Source organism: Myotis lucifugus, unplaced genomic scaffold (genome assembly GCF_000147115.1).
Source record: "Myotis lucifugus unplaced genomic scaffold, Myoluc2.0 scaffold_8, whole genome shotgun sequence".
Lineage (NCBI taxonomy): Eukaryota > Metazoa > Chordata > Mammalia > Chiroptera > Vespertilionidae > Myotis > Myotis lucifugus.
The window spans coordinates 17,818,802-17,839,856 of record NW_005871056.1 but is presented as its reverse complement, the minus strand read 5'-3'; positions in this window follow the sequence as shown (position 1 = coordinate 17,839,856).

The following is a 21,055-nucleotide window of genomic DNA, read 5'->3' as shown; positions in this document are numbered from 1 at the left end:
TTATGTGTCCATTATTCTAGCTTTCCTTTGTAGATTGTCTCTCTATATCATTATTACTCATGTTAGGTATTAAGTTTACAGGAAGTGAGGGCCATATTTGTAGAGTTTCTTTTCTATAAAACCTAGCTTAGAGACTTTTGAGTTCTGGATACATATTTTGTTTCCTTTATTTTTTTAAATAACCGTTTTCTGCTTTATTTTATTCATGATATTAACCATACAGAACTGTTAAAGTAATTCAACTACCTCTCGAAATGCCCACTGGGTCATAACTCAGCTTTTACAATTGTGCTAATTTTGCATTCTGTAACTACAACTTACATATACACAGAACAGCGCCGGAGAACAGCTGTCTTTTCAGTTTAGTTTTGTCAAGTGACAAAACGAAAAGGATTGCGTAACGAGCGTGGTGTCCTGTATTCCAGGGGAAATGACCCCTGGGCGGGGCTCACCGCACCTCTCCCGCTGGCAGCGCTCTTCTCGCGGGATTTGGGGCGCAGTGAGCGGAAGTGGGCCTCGGAACGTGGCCTCGGAACGTGGCCTGGCGTCTGGGGCTGCCTGTCTGACCTTCCTTAGCGAATGCTCGGAGCCGGGAGCGAGAGTGGAGCCAGGAGCTGGCCTGGCGTCCGGGGTGGGCTGACTGGAGACCCTGCAGGTGCAGGTGCAGGTGCAGGTGCAGGTGCAGGTGCAGGTGCAGGTGCGGAGCATGTAAAGCAACGAAAATTTGATTTGCTCACGTGGCAGAGGGGCCGGCGTGGGCCTGGGAATGCGCGTCCACAGGCCCGCCGATTGGCATGGACATATTCAAAGCGCATCCTGGGAGACGCGCTGGCCGTCTGGGCCGAGCAGGTGACCCCGAGCTGTGCGGGGTGAGGACGCCGAGCCTGTCACTCAGGGCGCTCACACCCTTTGGAGGAGGCGACCCTTGACCAGTGGCCGGGAACACTCAGGTAAGTCCACGTGGCGGCGAGGACGGGCCTGGAGGCCCCATTCCTCACGGAGAGGGCAGCGAAGTCATTACGCTCGCAGTAGGGCTGGAAGCGCGAGTTTCACCCCGCGGAGATGGATGGCATCCCCGTCAGAGTGAATCCTGTGAGCAAAGGCGAGGGGACCTGAAACGTCGCGGTGTTTTTCTTGATTTTATCCCTGGCAGTTTCTTTCCTTCGTCATCTGAGCTGCGTGCCGGTGAGAAAGGGCTGTGAGGACGTGGTGAGGGGCTGGTCAGAGGTGTGTCTTCCCCTCCTCTCCACGTCCCACTGGGACGCTTCCATCAGGTTCTGGGGGAGTGAGGGGGTTCACTCGGAACTGTCAGTCCAGGCCTTGACCTCGGGGAGGAACGGGGCCAGAGCAAAGGAGGCGAACCAGGTGCTCTCCCAGAGCCCAGCTCCCGAGCGCACGGGACACAGAAGGAAGCGGGGATGGAACCCTTCAAGCTGGTGTGACCCCAGAAAGGCCCTCTGCTCGGTTTTTCTCCCTGGAAGGCTAAACAGCCAGCCTCTGCTCTTTCGGAAACCAGTTTTATCCTCCCCTAACAAGGAACTGTTTGCTGGCCTTGGCTAGCGTTGCCTTTTGTTGTTTACAGTCCAAACCCCAAAAACCCCAAGTGGGTTTGAGGGATGAGGTTATGGCTGAGCACCTTGGAAGCTTAGAAGGAATAAGGTAAAGGCTTGAAGTAAAAACGCCAACCAAGGTGTGGAGATGGATCTAAATTTTCATTTGTCTATGATAAAGTGGCTAGAACCAGAGCTATGAAGCTATACATGAGATGAGGCACCGTAGCTCCGTACCAAACAGTATGGAGACTCAATGAATATTGACTCGGTCTTTATATTTTGGGAATTCTGTAAGTTTTGCTGTATTTCAACATATCTCACTGAGATGATTTCAAAAGAAAGCTAGAGATTATGAATTCAGTATACAGTTTCTCTCACTATTTCACCAATTACTGGTATTCATTCTCCTTCGACTCTTCTTTCTAGACAGGCTAAGTCTAAATTCTTTCATTTTTGTTAATTTGTCTTAAATCAATTTTTTATTGAATCAGTTATTATTGTCACTGAAATGTTCTTCTATAGGAATTCCAATTTGGTACAAAAAGCTCTATTTTATGTTTGCTTTAAATCGAGCATTTCGTTGAATAAATGCATGTATGCAAGAAGAATGAGCTTTTAAACAAGTACAAATAAGTATCCAAAACAAGCTAGTTATTTGAAAAGAATCTGCTAATTTATATGTGGTTCAAGTTTAGGGAATAATTTACCTTCGTTTATACAAATGATGGTTTTTCTTTCAGAACAAAATTCACTAAAAGGGTATTTTTCTGTTAGTCTAATGTGTACCTTCTACAGTTACTTGTTTTTCACTTAAAGACACTGATTGTTTTATCACATACATTTTGGGGTGGGGTCCCTAGGCCTGGCCAGCGATCAGGGTTGATTGGGGCTGTCTTGCCCAGTCCTGATCAGGGACAGGCCCATCAGGGCCAGGCCAATTTGGGGCCTGCTGGCTGGGGGAGGGATTGGGGGAAGATTGTGGGCTGGCCAGGGGGAGGGACTGGCAAGGGGAGGGACTGAGGGAGATTGGCCGGCTGTGGGAGGTTGGCTGTGGGAGCCCGCTGACCACCAGTGGGCAGCTCCTGCATTGAGTGTCTGCCCCCTGGTAGTCATTATGTGTCATAGCGACTGGTCGACCGGTCGTTCTGGTTGTTTAGTTGTAATGGTCGCTTAAGCTTTTATATATATATATAGATGATGAAATTAATATTTATTCACAATGTCATTTTTGCACTTGAACTAATCTATGTGTTGGTGAAAATTATTTTTAAAATCCAAGTTCGGCAGATCCCTTTAATTGATCACTTTCAGCTAAGTTAATTAGTAGCCCACTTTTTTCTGTATTTTATTAGGCAATAAATATATGACCAGCAAAATATTTTAGCTTAAAAGTGCAATTTTTCTCATCTTCTGTATGCAATCAGTAAGTTCTGTGTTCAGTTTGAAGGGTAAGACTGTAATGTTTATCACATGATTACCTTGGTCATCTTAGCTTCTTTTTGCAAGGGATAGGAAGTATATTAATTCACATTTCTTAAATTTTAATGTATAAAGAAATCATCTAGAGATATTGTTCAAATGCAAGTTCTGGTATGGGGCCTGAGAGTCCATATTTCTACCAAGTCTTAAATGTGACCAAAACTAATGGCCTACAATGCATTGAGCAAAAAAATCTAAGGATGAATTGAGGAAGGGAATGGTAGGAGGGTTTAGTTGGACTGTCAATGGGCCAGAAACGAAAAGAGTTTTAGATTTAACTTTTCCATTAATTTGAACTATAGCTTCTCCAGTTAGCCACTGAAGTCTCAAAGTGCCCATCTGTTCAATTGGTATAAAAATTCCAGTTTGCCCGGCATGCTCAGAGAATTGAGTGGAGACAATGGAGAATACATGCATTTGATATGTAACATGTTGGAGAGTTAAACAAATTATCAGAGGCAATAATACTGATTTTACACAGCACCTTGCTTCTGGAAAAAAAAGATGATGTGAGCAGTATGAAACTCCTAAATCTTAACCTGCTTTAATTGATATGAAGAAATATAGCAGCATACAAATGTGTGCATACAAGAGCTCAGCTATGCAGATATGATTGCAGAGGAAAAAAAACTGGAAGAAAAGATTTTGTATTGCTGTTGTCTCTGGAAGAAAGAATTATGATTATAGGTTTTTTCTCTTTTTTTATATAGTTCTTTATCTTTTCATGAATTTGATAAATGAGTATGTATCACTTTTATGATAAGGAAAAGTAATGAAAAGTTAAATAGATCTAAAAGGTGGTCAGTATCCTCTGTATAGATTTAGGATACATTGTAGTCTTGCATCATCCTAAAAAAAGAGATAATAATGAACTAATATTGATTAAATTTCTCCTATATAGTAAACATTGGGTCTAGGCCAGGGGTAGGCAAACTTTTTGACTCGAGGGCCACAATGGGTTCTTAAACTGGACCGGAGGGCTGGAACAAAAGCATGGATGGAGTGTTTGTGTGAACTAATATAAATTCAAAGTAAACATCATTACATAAAAGGGTACGGTCTTTTTTTTTTTTTTTTTAGTTTTATTCATTTCAAACGGGCTGGATCCGGCCCGCGGGCCGTAGTTTGCCCACGGCTGGTCTAGGCCTTTACAAATGTGAACTTTTCAGCATGGCCCTATACCTTAGCCCCATAATAGCTTCCCTATGCAGCAGGGAGAAGTCTTTTTAATACACAAATACATTTTCACTTCTCCCCTGTGTGATATGCCAATTATTTCCCATATGTTCATAGTCTACAAGGTCTTCTGGAAGCCAGCCCCTGACTGTCTCCTACATATCCTTTCCCACTGGCTCTGTTCTGGCTATGGCCTGATGCTGTTCCTAAAGCTCATCAGCTTTATTTTCACTACGGAGCCTTTGAACCAGTTACTAAATCTGCCAAAATATTCTACCTCCCCAATGGGTACAATTTAGATCCCTGTTCCATTGTGACCCTCTCAAAAATAGACTCTGGAGGGGTTCAAAACACCTTATACCCAGAAGAAAGGAGCATCATTAGCTCCAAAGATGGAGTGATGTGGGGAAGAAAAATAGTTTTTTAAGTTCTCCTGGATGGACTAATAATCAAAATTACATAAGGCAGATTAACAGGGAAAAAAATCAAGTTTTTTCATACACAGGGAATTCACATAAACATGAAAATTCCAAAGACAGAAGCCAAATGAGGCATACATGTCATTCTGGACTAGGGAGGGACAAGAAGAGTTCTAGGACTTCAATTTACAAGGAGATGAAAAGAGTTTTGTTGGGCCATTTTGAAAGAATAGGGCACAGACAGGACTTTGATCAAATGGCCCTTTCTAGACTCCTTCCTGCCTATCACACTGAGTTTATATTAAACTATAGTTATCTATGATGATAACTCCCTTCCTAGAGCAGGTCTTCTATCCTAAATTCTTTTAGGCAGGGGAAGACCAAAGTTTTTCATGAGTCTTTTGTTTTTTAAAAATAGCCAGCTTAAGATAATCAATATCCAAAGAGGTATATTTTGGAGTAGCAAACTCTGCCTCCCTTCAATGCCAAGAGAAATCCGAGCAAACAGGCCTAGCTAATTTCCCAGTTCACTCCTCTTAGCTCACACCCTGTGTCCTCTCACATTTTTTCATGACTTGTCACTCTTCATCAAATCTATAAAAATGCTCAGGCGGGTTTAACCATTTCTCCAGGTCTTTACTAGTATTTCCTTTTGTGATGCAAATTTGTATTAAATACATTTGTATGCTTTTCTTTTGTTAATCTGTCTTTCTCTGAGACCAGAGAGCCTAGAGGGATGATAGGAAAAATATCCTCCCTCAAGGCCTTACTTTTTAAGATAACATCATTAAAAATGTTCTTAACTTTTCTTATTAGAGTTAGAACTATTCAAATGAAGTCATTTATTCGTTTATTTGTTTGACATCTTTATCCTCCACTAGAATATGAGTTCATCTGCCCAACTAATGATCTGACACAGAGGACCTGGTAGACTTGCTGGACTCAGAGTCCATGCAGGTCCTTGCTTATCATGGATTCCAGTCAGTTCAGGACCCAGGCTTACATGCATATATGAGTGTGCATTTCAAATAGTCCTTGGGAGAGCTCAAATGTGCCAGGTTTACAATGGGAGCACAGACCTCAGCGTGAGGAGGTGTATGATAGAGAAGGGGAATTTATTTGATCATCACAAATGCTTTATGACAATGTCACTGGGGTGTAGAGAACGAAAAATGGTGGGAAAAAGAGTAAACAGTGTTAACGCCTGTAGGACCTCCTTGCATCACCTTGCCATGCTGGTGTCAGGAATAGTTGTGTTTGACATACTTCCATGGGTAAAAATAAAATAAAATATTTAATAGTTTATTCTTTACATTTGAAATTCTTTCAGGTGGAATTAGTAAATCCAGTTGCCTTTATTTTTGGAATGTTCTCCTCTAATCTTTTTTATGTATTCTGAATACCTTGTAACATAAAAGTGTGTGGCTGATTACAAAAATTCTATTTTGGTTGTTTTTAGAATTAACAAAACACTTCCTTAGGAAAGAGCTATCATAACTGTGACTCTTGTATTCAAGAAAAGAACACATTGCTTATTGGCCTTTCTGGGCCTTCTGGGATGTTCTGGAATGGAACGAATTCCTTCTAAATCTATGGTGTATAGACCCAGGATAGTGCTGAAATTTTAATGTCCAAAGAGATTTTCAGATATAGTTAGATGCTGATTCTCTTACCAGAGGAGGACCAGTCTGAGGATAGCTTCTTATGGTGTCACAGGAAAAGCATTTCAGGAACACTTGTGAAGGAGGATGTGAGCAATAGTGGCAAGATTTATTAGAAGGGGACACAGGGCCTACATGTCCTTGAAAAGCCTGCCACACGATGCAGCACTTCCCTGGTAGGTTCAGCAGCAGAAGCTGGCCCATGTTGTCAGTCGGCCCCAGATACACCACACCCGATGCTCCACCCGTGACCAGGTAGCTCAGCTCCATCTTGCTGTGAAGGAAGTCCAGCTTCTGGGACTGCAGGCCCACACTTGTCCCTGCCAAGCCCAGGAGGAGGGTCGGGGCCCCGAGTTCCTGTGCCATTACTCTGGCATCCCACGCTCCAGTAGTCTAGCTCAGTGTCTGCTCCCAGCTACACTCCAGCCCACAGGGCTGCCAAAAAGAGATTGGGGCCCTTGTGAAGCTTCCCTGTATTTATTTCCTTGGGCTTGGGAGAGAGCAGGCTTTCTTTCAAACGATCCAATCTCTTTGCTGGCTTTTCCTGAGCTGGTATCCTTATCCTATCCAATCATTTTCCGGATTTTCTCAGGCTTGTATCTTCCCCTTTATAGTTGCTATTTTGGCTTCTACTGTGTGTGCACCCAGTGAAAGGACTGCCCCCTGTGCTATCTTCTCCCTCCTCCTGTTAAAGGGGCAGACTCCCCAGGGTGACCATAAAGTTTAATCAGGCTTAATTCGGTATCTGCTGCTGATTGCTCCCTCCCTCCCTTTTGCTTAAAATATAACTACCTACCTACTGTAACAATTCTATCATGTATGGGTTTTTTAAATATATTTTATTGATTTTTTATAGAGAGGAAGGGAGAGGGATAGAGAGTTAGAAACATCGATGAGAGAGAAACATCGATCAGCTGCCTCCTGCACACCCCCCACTGGGGATGTGCCCACAACCAAGGTACATGCCCTTGACCGGAATCGATCCTGGGACCCTTGAGTCCGCAGGCTGACGCTCTATCCACTGAGCCAAACCGGTTAGGGCATGTATGGGTCTTGAAGTGAGTTGATTAGGGAAGGACTTCTGTACTTATATTTAAGTCTATGCTTTGGAGTAGGATATTAAGGAAGGAAACTTTCTGGAGAAGAACTAGAGGAAAAATTATTGCTAAAGGGCTATAGCCTTGAAACTCAGCAAGCTTCCAACCAAAAGGCTTCAAGCAATAGAATAGCCTTTGCATTCCTTTTAGCATCTTCTGCAATGAGAATCACTTAGAATTTTATTCTAGAATAAATTTCAACTGGCATGTTTTATTATATTTACTTAGCAGCATAAGGGAGATGAAAAGTGCTAACATATTAATTTAACAAGAGGAGATAGACCAGCTATCCAAAGCATACCAGAAAATGAACTCCACATTCCAGGACTAAATGGTAAATATTTTGAGTATCTATCACACTGTCAAAGTTTCCTTTGGTTTATTAAATTGCCTGAACAATTATGGATTACCTTTATCATGATGGAATGAATCTTCTAGACATTTCATAAAGTCTTCACAATCTATATGCCACAATAAAGCTCTTATTTATCTTCTTGCAAATCCTCCATTAATTTAAAGACTTTTCTTATAGTCATTTAAACGTTTAATAAGACACTGGTGGTTGTAATAGCCCTGAAGATAAGTCATTTGTATTAGCCTACCTCAATTTGCTGCTGGTACAGTTTCTGTTGAAGGGTTTACACACTGGAATGCAAGATAATCAACTTCTAACCTATTCAGCAAAATAAAGTTTTAAACCTTAATGAAAGTTGTAGATAGACTCAATCTTTATAGCTCCTTTCAAAAAAAGGCTTTTAAAGGATGTATTTACTATAAGTGTCAAACAGAGATAATAATCTTGCCTCCTTTTTATTGTTTTTACAACTTTAAATGAAATAGAATAAGTATATCAGTTGGGATTGTTTTCAGTAGCAAGTAATAGAAAACCAGATTAACTGTGGTTTAAACACATACGGGCTCACTTGCCTCATATAACAAGAAATGTAGCAGGCTGACTACTAAGTGTTCAATGGTGCCATCAGGGACCCAGCTTTTATATTGATCTCTTTTGACATCCAAAACACTATGGCATTTGACTTCACATTCTCAAGGTGCCTCCTTCTCCTCCTATGATGCGTCTGTGTTTCAGATGGAAAGAATGACTAAAGATGAAAGCAGTGATGCCAACCCCATCTGTCCTGTTCAAAAGCTTTGCTAGATGCTCCGCCAGTTGATAGCCACTGACTTCCTACAGCAAAATGTATGTTACTTAGCCCTCTCTTGCTGCAGATTAGCTGGCTTTCAAGTCTGTAACAGAGGAATGAAAGGGAGAAGGGGCTTGCAAATGGCTTTCAGATGCCAAATTAGCCTACAGCCTGGCACACTGTTTTCACTAACCTGTCAGATGCCTATTACGACAGGCACATCAACAACAATGCTGTTTGTAACTCTGCTGTGTAATTGTCACTAGGATGATTCTGATTTGGATCCCATAGAAAGTAAAATATAATGATGGTTTTAAATAAGAAAGTTAATAAACAACTATAATGTAAACATATATATTGAATGCTTATTAGTAGTAGTCATTTTTCCTGCATTTTATTTGCATTAACTGAATAAATCATCACAACAACCCTATGAAATAGGTAATGTAATTGCACTATCTCCATTTTATGGATGAATTAGAAACCCAATGCATGAAATTCGTGGAAGAATAGGCCTTCTTTCCCTCGGCTTCTGGCACTGGCTTCCCTCTGGCACCCGGGACCCAGGCTTCCCTCGCAGCCCTGGCTTCGTCCGGAAGGACAAGGACATCGGGTCTAATTAGCATGTTATGCTTTTATTATTATAGATGGGCTGAGGCTTAGAGAGGAATGGCTGTAGCAGAGTGGGTGTTTCACATCAGAGCAGTCTGGATCCCTGAGTCTCTGCTCTTAACCACTACACTAAACTGTGTGTGCAAGACTATTTCCTGTTACTTAAAAATTCATCGAACTTTGGGTCTAAGGTGAGGAATATGTTACTCAAAACTTATGTTTTCAACAGAAAAACTGAGGCCCCATGAAGGAACTGTGGTAGCCAAGATCACCCAGATTTTTTAGTTAAAAATAGTTTGAGCATGGAAGTGAAGCTCTTCACATACAGTTCACAGTCCCTTTTGCTACAGGATGCAAAAATTCTGGGTTAATTCCCAGGTTAGTTGTGAAAAGAGTGGTCATACCTATTATCAGAATGATTAATCATTATTTCTTAGATACCTAAAAAACTATTTTTATCAAGTTGTTATTATGAGATTATTTTAGCAAGTACCTAATTAGAAGAATTGGTAGTTAAATCTAAAGACTTAAATAGATTCAGGTAAAAAATGTGAGGCAAGACCTTTCATAGTAATCCTATGTACTGACATTGTGTTAAATCAAAAGCATATAAAATCAGGTTGCTTCACTCTTAGTGGTGGCTAACATTGATCATATAAGTTACAATGGTGCCAACAGATTTTTCTATTCTCTAGCTGTATTTTCTCTTTGTAATGAATAAGTTCAAAGGAAGGGGGTGGGAGAATTCTTTGACTCTGGCCTAACATTTGGTTCTGCAATCTTTCATCTTATTTTTTAGCATCTGTTGGGGGTCCTTTCCTCAATCAATGATTCCTTTGGTATTATAGAATGGTGATTTTATAATTCTGTATTTTCTTCTACATTTACTGACTACAATTTCCTATAAATAAGCACTTTTACTCATAATGGGATAAAATACAATTTCTCCTAAGACACACACACACACACACACACACGAAGAGAGACTGAATGAACACTTATTTCTCTTTGATTCGAATTTTTTAAAGTACAATATTAACTTTTATATTGGATTTTGTTTATTTGCTTTTTGCTTTTGCTTTTGCTGTCTCTCTCTCTCTCGTCTTTTTTCCTAAGAGTATTACTGCAGTCTCAAGAGATTTTATTTATCCAATGTATTACAATCAATTAAGCTTCCATGGACTACAAGAAAGAATGAATACACACAATGAAACAATTCCAGATATAGAATATTGCTCAAAATAACTTTCTTGGTCTGTCCAGAAAGTAAGTGTAATGAAAAAATGAAATGGATACTGTCATAGAATATTAAAGATCATAAATTAATCCAATGCATGAGTTTGGGAGTTGTAGCAGTTCAAATAGGTAAAATTTGAATGTAGACTATATGTTAGGTATTAGAAAAAATAATTGCTAATTATTTATTGTGATGTGATAGTATTATTTTGGTGATGTAGGAGAATGTCTTTATTTTAAGAGAAGCATACTAAAGAATTTGGGGATAAAGGATCGCAATGCCTGCAGTTTGTATAGAATTAATTATGTAAAAATCATTTGTAAACACACACACACACACACACAGTCACACAGTTTAGGCAAAGCAAATATGGCAAAATGTTATCTTGAATTTACTTGTAGAGTTTATAGGTGATCGTTATTTTATTCAACTTTTTTGCGTGAAAATTTTTATTAAAGGTTTAAGAAAAAATAAATGGCTATAGCTGCTCTGGAAATGTAGGGTACTTACTGAATCTGTAGTCTAGAGCAGTGTTTTCTAAAATATTTTTTTTTTTGCCTAGAAAGGAAGATTGCCTCAATATTGAGACAGAGAGATCTGGTCCCTTCGCTTTAAATAGGACAATTAGATTTCTATCTTATTTATGTTTTGGGAGTCCTTTTACAACTTTATTGGAACACAGGCCTTTGGTAACCTTGAAAAAATTATAACACTCTAGGATGGAACTCTTAAAATTAGTCACAAGTTCCTCAATGAAATTTGTCCCAAAGCAACTAAGGTTTTGTAAAAATTGGCAGTCTCATAAAACCAACATTTGTATATCTGATTAAGAGTCTATAACAGGGTTTGGCCAAGTGTCAAATGATAAATATTTTAAACTTTATGGGCTATACAGTCTGTGTCACAGTTAACCCAATTCTGCCTTTTTAGTGGATAAGCAGCCACAGGAAATATGTAAATGAATGGGTGTGGCTGTGTGCCAATAGAACCTTATTTACAGAAACAGTTGGAGGGACTGATTCAATGTGAGCAATAATTTGCATACTCTTGTCAATCATATAAAAAACATTCATGCTATCATAAAATATAGGGACAGGTTTTTTTTGATGTGATACAATGACCCCTTCCTTTTCAGGGCCTATGCCACCTATATATATAAAAGGCTAATATGCTAAGTGTCCCTCTGACTGTCCGACCGGTCACTATGATGCTCACTGACCACCAGGGGGCAGACGCTCAATGCAGGAGCTGCTGTGACTCGCACTGGCCAGTCAAAGAAACAACACCATGGACCTGGCGCCCACAAACCAACACTCAGCTTCCCCCAAGTGGGACACAGGCACCACCACAACCCCAGAGCAACACCACATCAAATCACAGCCAACACTGCCGAGACCCCATGGCGCAAAATGCAGCCCACAGCCCAGCCCAGCCCAGCCCGGAAACGGTTGCTGTGGGCACCAGGTAATGACGTCACGTAGCAATGCCTGGCTTTCTCTCCCTAGCGACTAGTCTCCTTGGAGTTTCTTCAGCCCAGGAACATGACTTGCTTTACAGGTGCAAACATTTTACACTTTAAACAAATGTCTGTGAAGCATTTTCCCGTGCGTCATCTCATTTGATCCTCACAGAAGTCCTAGAGTAGGTAGATAAGAGACTTGGAATCCTATTTTCTTTGCATTAGCCGAAAAATTTTTATTAAAAGTTTTAAGAAAATATAAATGGCTATAGCTGCTCTGGAAATGTAGGGTACTTAGAAAGTTTAGAAAATTGACCTGGCTGAAAAGAAGTAAGAAATGGTGGACCTTGAAAATGACTTCAGGTTTTCTCACTGCACAGAATATAGTCAAACACTGCTGCAGTTAAATATTATACCCTTTGTTCTTCCTGTGTGATCTACAATAATAATCTGTTTTTTGTTGATATTTACTGCTGTGTTGCTGACAGTTACCTGAAAGAGAAGTTGGGGTGCTTCAATAGGCTGGAAAAAGTTTAGCTAAATCAGAAAGCAGGTCTAATTAAGCATGTTTATTCTATATATATAAAAGGCTAAGTTGACTCGCACATGTGTGATACATATAAAGCTCTTGCTGGCGCCAATCGCATGCGTGTGTTTTGATCTGTCATTGTCGATTGTGAATTTGGTTGACACTTCTATTACAGAGAAAGGGTGAATAGCGATATTGAAATTTTTCTTCTAATTAATTTCCTTTCAATGTGCATGAATTCTTGTACCTGGCCACTAGTTGTTAAAGAAAGCAGAGCCTGCCTGTAGTTAAAGAGGTAAAAACAGATTTTAATCAGGAACTGTAACACATGGACAATGAGGATCTATCAACAAGAAGCAGGGTGGGAGTGAGTGGATGAAAATTTACTAAGAAGAAACATGAGGGATAAGAGAGGATTCTGGCTGAACCAACCTAACAGGATTTGTTGAAGGCAAACCAGGGTGATGAGACTTGCCTGGAGGATGGTGGAGAATGAGGAATTTGATTAAATATCAAAGTGGAGCCCAGCTGGTGTGGCTCAGTGGTTGAGTGTCAACCTATGAACCAGTAGTTCACGGTTTAATTCCCAGTCAGGGCACATGCCTGGGTTATAAATTTGATCCCCAGTAATGGTAGTGCGGCAATTGATCAATGATTCTCTCTCATCTTTGATGTTTCTATCTCTCTCTCCCCCTCTCCCTTCCTCTCTGAAATCAATATGTATATATAGTAAGTGGAGGATTCTGTCTAGACTGACTCAGCAGGATTGTGTTGAAGCTGACTCTTGGGGACTTGCCCTAGGATGGGTCCTAGTTGCTGAGAGGAACCTACCTAGAATTTGGTCTAGGAGAGTCTTTACCAACATACTGCTTTCTTTCTGTGAAAATTTATCTTCCTTTTTCTCAGTTAATTATTTGTTTTTCTCTTTTTAAAATTTCTCCCCTTAAGCAACACATTCCCAAGAAAGATTCCTTGATTAAATCAATTCTTGAACTGGATGATTTATTTCTTATTCACAGCATTCACTAATTGTGTATTTGTATGATTAGTTGATTAATTCTCACAATTATTGATTAATGATTATCTCTAAGTCATAAGTCATTGAAGAAAGGAACAATTTCTGTTTGTTGTGTTATTATTTGTTAATCACTTTTGTTTTTGCCTTTTTTCATCAGCATTTTATCACCAATCTGCCAATGCACCTGGTACTTAGTAGGCCCTAAACTGTTTATTGAGTGGATTAACTAGTACCTTTCCAACTAGTTATTATAATGTAAACATAAAGAATAAGACAGATACTGAAAATATATGGTTAATGAATGCATTGACTTATAAGCTGTGATAAGTTTTTTTTCTTTTTTAATCCATTGTCTTTTAAATACCAGTAAAACCAGATTATTAGCAATAAGATATAAAGCATATTAGTTGGCATCTTAAAGAATTAGCACTGTCTTTGGGGGTGTTCTAACTTCTCACCATATTTGAAAATAGCTTTAAAGCTTAAGTAATGAAGTAGCCAGGTAAGTCTTAGGGAATGGCATGTGACTTAAAGTAATTTGAATCCCTTTTTCTGAGAACTCTGGGTGATTTCTTGTGTTATTTAGGACAAAGTCTAAATTCTATAAAATGATGTATCTGGCCCCCTAATATCTGGTTCCAATTATTAACCATTTTTTTTTATTCTGTGTAAATCTGCTTTTGTGAAACTGATTTATTTGGTTTTTAAATCTCATCTTTGGGTTTTTCTGACTGTGATTTTTTACACTCTGAAATTTTAAGTGAGTTTTTAATCTCAATTGCCTTGCATTTTCTAAGTTAATAAAACTGCTTTTTCATGCCACTATTTTCCTACTAAACATAAATTAATTTCACAAAATTATTTTATTTTGCACAATCTCTTATGCAGTATAGGTTTATATAGAATGGAATGTCAAGAACCCAAACACCAGATCAAGGAAGAAATAAGAATATGACATGGCAACCAAAATAGGAAAAATCTTTCAAGAGACACTAAAATTGTCTCCCAAGTTTATTTTTCCAATTGATCACATTTATGAAAACAACAGTTTTAATGCAAGTAAGATGTTTACAATACAATGTAAAGAATTCTCTCCATATACGGCTCGACAACTTTATTTCCACTACAAACCGGTGTTATGGTGCACATAAGTTATTCTGCGGCACAATACTACTGGTGGGTTATGTGACTGTATGTTATTTGTTACAAGAATAACAATAATGTTGCAGCGTGTTTATTGAAATAACCTTAGGACTGGGAAAAATGACTTTCTCTGCTAGGACAGCTACATGTTTCATGCTCATCTTGACCATTTCTTTTCATTGCTAGGTTTCTGGGAAGATTATTCCTCTGCTGACAGGCTTTCAGAACTGTAATTGGGAGGAATAAAACTAGAGAACAAGTGACTCCATTTAAATGTAGTATAGATTTCATTCTCTTCATTTCACATAGCAGATGTTCTCTTCTAATAAGAAGGATTCCCCTGAACTTGGATTCTTTGTTCCCAATATATCGGATACCTTTAGATGTTAGATACTTGAATTTCATGATGTAAATAACTACTGCTTGATAATGTTGAAAACTGAGTTTTTAAATTTTTATTACATCCACTTTTGTGTATTTTTTATTTATTTTTAATAACAACCAGATGAGCAGAGGCTTATAGACTTACCCACAATCTAAGTGAGTGATATCTGAGCCCAATATATCTAAATTCAAATATCTTCCATTGAACCACTACCATTCTTTTTTAAAAAATATATTTTATTGATTTTTTACAGAGAGGAAGGGAGAGGAATAGAGAGTTAGAAACATCGATGAGAGAGAAACATCGATCAGCTGCCTCCTGCATACCTCCTACTGGGGATGTGCCCACAACCAAGGTACATGCCCTTGGCTGGAATCGAACCTGGGACCCTGCAGTCCACAGGCTGACGCTCTACCCACTGAGCCAAACCAGTTAGGGCAAACCACTACCATTCTCACTGGTTAGTCCAAATGGTTAGGAGTATCTTCTGCACAGGGTTATCTATCAGAAGATGCTAAGCCTGCCATCTCTTTATTCTGAGAACTTTGCCTATTCCTTGAAAGAGAAGACTTAAAGCTGTGATGGCCACAAATGACATGGCATTGGAAGTGTTAATCTGTGTGCAGAGTGAGCCACCAGGATTTCTTGCAGTGATGGCACTTCATATCGGCGTTCCATGACATGGTCCATCCATGTTCATCAGCTGACATGGTTATGGAAGTCAGTAAGGAGCCAACCAAATCTACAGGACATGCAAGAGCAGGTACCCATTGACATTTTATGCCAATCACGTGTCATGCCAATTTTATATTTAGTTCTGATGTTCAGCAGCCTCATCTTTACTGGAAAGTTGAATCCTGATGCCCATTAACACTTTACAGTCTAGTCTTAACCTTTCAGTCCCTGTTTTTCATATCCAACCTATTTACTTTCTGGATAAGTCTATGCATTTTACAAAAACATATTATTACATATTATCAAAGATTACTGATGGTGTACAGCAACATTGCATGTGGTGAGAATCTACATACATGTGACAGAAATCTGGAAGCTGAAGGTCTACAAAGTGCTTTGAGAAAAATGTACCATTACCATTTGTATTTTTAAGCTGTAGGCATCATGCAGATTCTTACTGATACTTTACGTACTTTGGAAAAAGCATTGTAGAAATGAGGACACAGGAAAATAAAATTGAAGCCAAAGAAGAGAAGGAACACTTACTGGATAAGAAAATTCTGTTTTATTTTGGTGAAGTGTTTTGAAGTCTTAAGGAAACTTTTCCCCCCTAACCTCCTATGTTATATTTATCTCCTGTGCTTCTGAGGTAACCAAGAAAAGAAAATAAGAGGAGAGAACAGAGACATATTTTCTTTTCTCCTTGAAGTCTGTTTCTTGGACACATATAAATGTGACCAAAAGAAACATCATATTTTAAGGGCAAGTGTATTTAAAAAGATAAATAGTTTCTTTCCCAAGCTCTATATCCAGCTTATCAATATTATAGTATGTTTTTATAATAAGATATATTAAAAAATGAAAATTATTAAAACAGTGCAATGGCAACTTTTGTGATTGCATACTGTTATGTTCTGAGACCTCATAATATTTAAAATGTGCCTTCATGATTTTTCTGCTTTCAGAGTGTAGCTTAGAACAATATTATAGTATATAATTAAAAGGATTTCATATTTCATCATAAAATAGCATTCATTTTGTTTATCTGAATTCTATTGCCAGTTAATTAACATTTTAAATGATGTGTATTTAATGTACCACTGCCATATTTATCAAGCCCCCCCATCACTTGTTTATCCATTCAGCAATCGTTTGGTAAATCTCTTTTAGGAACCTGACGTTTTGCTCAAGGAAAAATTTTAGGGAAAAAAAATTTCAAGCAGGCCAAAAACACTTGTTCAGCCATCTAAGATTGATATGTAAAACACTTTTAGAAATATTTACGTCTGTGTATATAAATAAAACCTTACAGTTCTTTGAGAGAGTAGTAAATATAAACTTAATAGTTGAAGAGAAAGTGTTCTAGTTTAAGAGTTTAATGCATTTTGTTCTGCTATGTGGTCTTAACTCTCCAGCATTATGGTAGCTTGAAAAATTTGAAGTTCTTAATATTGTTTAAACATCTGCTTTTGAGGAAATGTATTCTATCCTTTTCCAGATATAACACATATAAAATATCCCATCTGGGCTGAATGCCAGGGACGCACCATGCTTAAGTAATAAGCCCAATTATCTTGCTAATAAACAGCAGCTAGAAATTGAACTCCTGTTGGCAGATATATAGGATACTTAAACACTAAGTGGGATTAATTAAAATCCAAAATGAGTTACATTACAAACACATATAATAATAAATCACATACAAATATTAAGTAGAGCAATTATCTCATTTTCTTCTCTTTTTAGTTAATAAAGTTTATATTTTTGAGCTATCCTGAGAAGAGCGTTTCAGAATTAGTGGAGCGCTTACTTGGAAGGAACTTCTGAGATAGAAATGTCAGATTCCAAACTGATAAAAATGAATGTGATGATAATAAATATTTCACCCCCAATGCCAAGGGATATGATTAAAATATTCTCAAAATTGGTGTAGGCTTTAGGTACATATTTGCACTATAATGTGTTGAGTAAAATTTTGGGGGAATGTAGAAGAGGGAAGTTGTTACAGTTCAGATCAAACATATATAAGAGTGAATTTATAATCAGTACTAGAGGCCCAATGCATGAAATTCGTGCAAGAGTAGGCCTTCCTTCCCCTGGCTGCCAACTGGCTTCCCTCTGGCACCCGGGACCTGGGCTTCCCTCTGGCTGCCGGCAGGCACCTGGGACCTGGGCTTCCCTTGCAGCCCTGGCTTCGTCCGGAAGGTCATCCGGAAAGACGTCCGGAAGGATGTCTAGTCTAATTAGTATATTATACTTTTATTATTATAGATAATATATTTACTCAGAAATATATTGCTGACTTTTCTACATTTCCTCTTCTAATTATTTTAAAACAAACAGTTACAGAAGTGTAAACTTGTCCATATGAAAAAAAGTAATATTTTTTTTCTTATAAATGACAATCAATTTTGTTTGAGGTCATACTAGAATTTTGTTTGAGATTGTTTACTGAAAAGGGAAACTTAATTTTTAAGAACAAATGAAATACAGAATTTGGATCTCCGCTCTTTCCCCCCCTCAATAATATACTGTAATGAAATGGAATTACAAACAAACTGACACAAATGAAGGAAGAATTATTTCCCTTCTTTTTACTAACAATCAAGCAAGAAGTAAGTAATGTATGACCTTATATCGTACATTTCTTAAAAGGTGAGGATTTCAGTCCATTTGGGCGGCTATAACACAGTACCACAGACTGGGTGGCTTACCTACACAGACATTTATTTCTCACCGTCCAGGAGGCTGGAAGTCAGAGGTCAGGTGCCAGCATGGTCAGGTGAGGGCCGTCCTCTGGCTACACACTTCTAATTGCAGCTCATGCAGGAGGGAGGAGGGCGTTCTAGGGGATCTCTTTGATAGGAACACTAACCCCATGCACGAGGGCTCCATCGGCATGACCTAAGCACTTCCCAAAGGTCCTGCCACCTACTACCATCACACTGGGCATTAGGATTTCAACATATAAATTTTTTTTGGTGGGGGGAGGATAGGAGGAGGCAGAAACATTTAGACCATAGCAGTGACCAAGGAGATAAAGGAAATTTCAGGACCCCATTGTGCTGTAGTCAGTCATACTGTCCTATTTGCATCTGCATTGATGAGTTGACAAAAGTCCTGGAAATTCTAATAACCTTAAATCTCAAGAGAAGGAAGAATTATTTCCCTTCTTTTTACTATATAGAGTGTTGGGGGTTAGTGAAAACTGCTGATGGTGAAAGAAATATGAAAGTAGGCATTAACAATGGGCCCTGGATGTTTCTGGTAAAGGTCTAAGCTCGTAAGTGAGTCCACTTTAGTGGTGCTAGTGGTTACTAGAGGTGGACGCAATATTTTTTTTCTTTCAAAGGCAGAGCTGCATTTAGTTGAAGCAAATGTTGTCAGAGTGTATCTAAGTCAACAAAAAAGAGAACAGAGATCTAGTCTTCCCACAAAGAAAACCCAGGAGCCATCTCGGCTCTTAACTCTCCCCTTCCCCCTATTCACCCATGTGCTATAGAAGAGTGAAATATCTGCAACACCCATCTAGCAAATTGTAACTCAGAAAAGACAACTAAATGCCAGGTCGATTAAAAAAGTAGTAATCTCAACTACCAGAAGACATAGAAAGTCTGTACAAAGTTACACATGTTAGGCAAGAAGAAAAGAAATCACGAAAGGAAGTAGAGATGATATGAAATGGGGGCAGGGAAAGAAAATCAGAACATAGTATGCTAAAAACTTCCAAAGACTTCAGTCTAGAATAAAATGTAACACAGCAAACTAAAAATATTTTCGTGAGTGCTTTTTACTTGGATAGAACTAAACTAGAAAGTATTTTCAGTAAAATAATAGTCAAAGATGAGATGACATAATAATAACTAACACAGTGGTTACTATGTTTCTCTTCTGAGCAGTGTAGGTATGTTAACATAGTTTTCCCTCACAACAGCCCTATTAGGATGTAGGCTTTATCCCCATTTTATAGATGTGGAAACTGAATCACAAAGAGTTTTAGTATAAAGCACCAAGTCTTATAATGATTAAGTGGTGGACCTAGAATTTAAATTTATGTAGTCTGATCCCAGAGTCTTTGCTTTAAAATGCTCTGATACAGTGCCAATTAACACACAAAATTACACAAAAAAATATAAGAAAATAAGAGACGAATAAAAAGAAATAATACACAAAGTTGAAACAGCAAGTAGAAGCTAATCATCTCAAAGCTGAGGAATAAAAGATAAAGATTAAGGCAAATAACAACTGAAATAGTTTGTTATCTCTTCCTGCATAACAAACCACTCCAAAGTTTAGCCATGGAAAACAACAGTCATTTTATTGCTTGTAATGACATGGGACAATAGTTCAGGCATGATTCAGTAATTACGGCTCCTCTCTGCTCTGCATGGTATCAGCTGGGAAAAATTCTCAGTATCATTAATAATTAGGGAATTGAAATAAAAATCACAATTAGGGTGGTCATTATGAAAAGAACAGACAATTAGAAGTACTAGTGAGGGTATGGAGAAGTTGGAATCCTTGTGCATTATTGGTAGGAATGTAAAGTGGTGTAGCCATTATAGAAAATACATGGAAGTTCCTCAACAAATTGAAAATTGTTACCATAAGATCCAGCAAATCCAATTCTGGCTGTATATCCAAAAGAAAACTAAGGACAGTTCTTGAAGATATTTTGGCACAATGTTTATGGCAGCATTTTTCACAATAGCCATAAGATAAAAGCAAATGCCCATTGACAGATGAACGGATAAAGAAAATATGGTATACACAAAAAAATATTATGCAGTCTTTAAAAGGTAAGGAAGTTCTGTCACATGCTACAACATTGGTAGATGTCAATGATATTATTCAATGCAGAATAATCCAGTCACAAAAGTGTGAGTAGTATATGAAGTATCTAGTCAAACTCATAGAAACAAAAAGTAGAAAGGTGATTGCCAAGAGCTGGGAGCAGGACCTAGGGGGAATTAGGGCTTGGTAGATCTAGAGTTATAGGGTTTCAAGATGGAAAACTTCTAGAGACCTGTTGCAAAGTTGTGTAAATATACTAGCACTACTCAACTGTACACTTAAAAATAGTTAAGACTGGAAATTTAATGTTTTATATATTTTTTTACCATACACACAAAAAACATAGCCAAACCAAGGGTTTTCTAATATGTGGTGACAAACAGAAGTTATCAAACATCAGGGAACACTGCGGATACTACACCTATGTTTTATTTTTTTCCCTGCCTAGGGAAAAATAAGAGAAACTTGGTAAGGAAAACTAGCCATAAAGAACGAATCAAAAGAGACCTCAGGGAATGGAGAACATGAAGATTTTGTGTTCAAATGAAACATACAAGATGAATATACACTCTGTAGAAATATAACAAAACTAGAGGCCCAGTGCACGAATATTTGCACAGGTGGGGTGCTGGCCAGCCCAGCCCCAATTGGGGTGGATCGGGGCCGGGCCTGT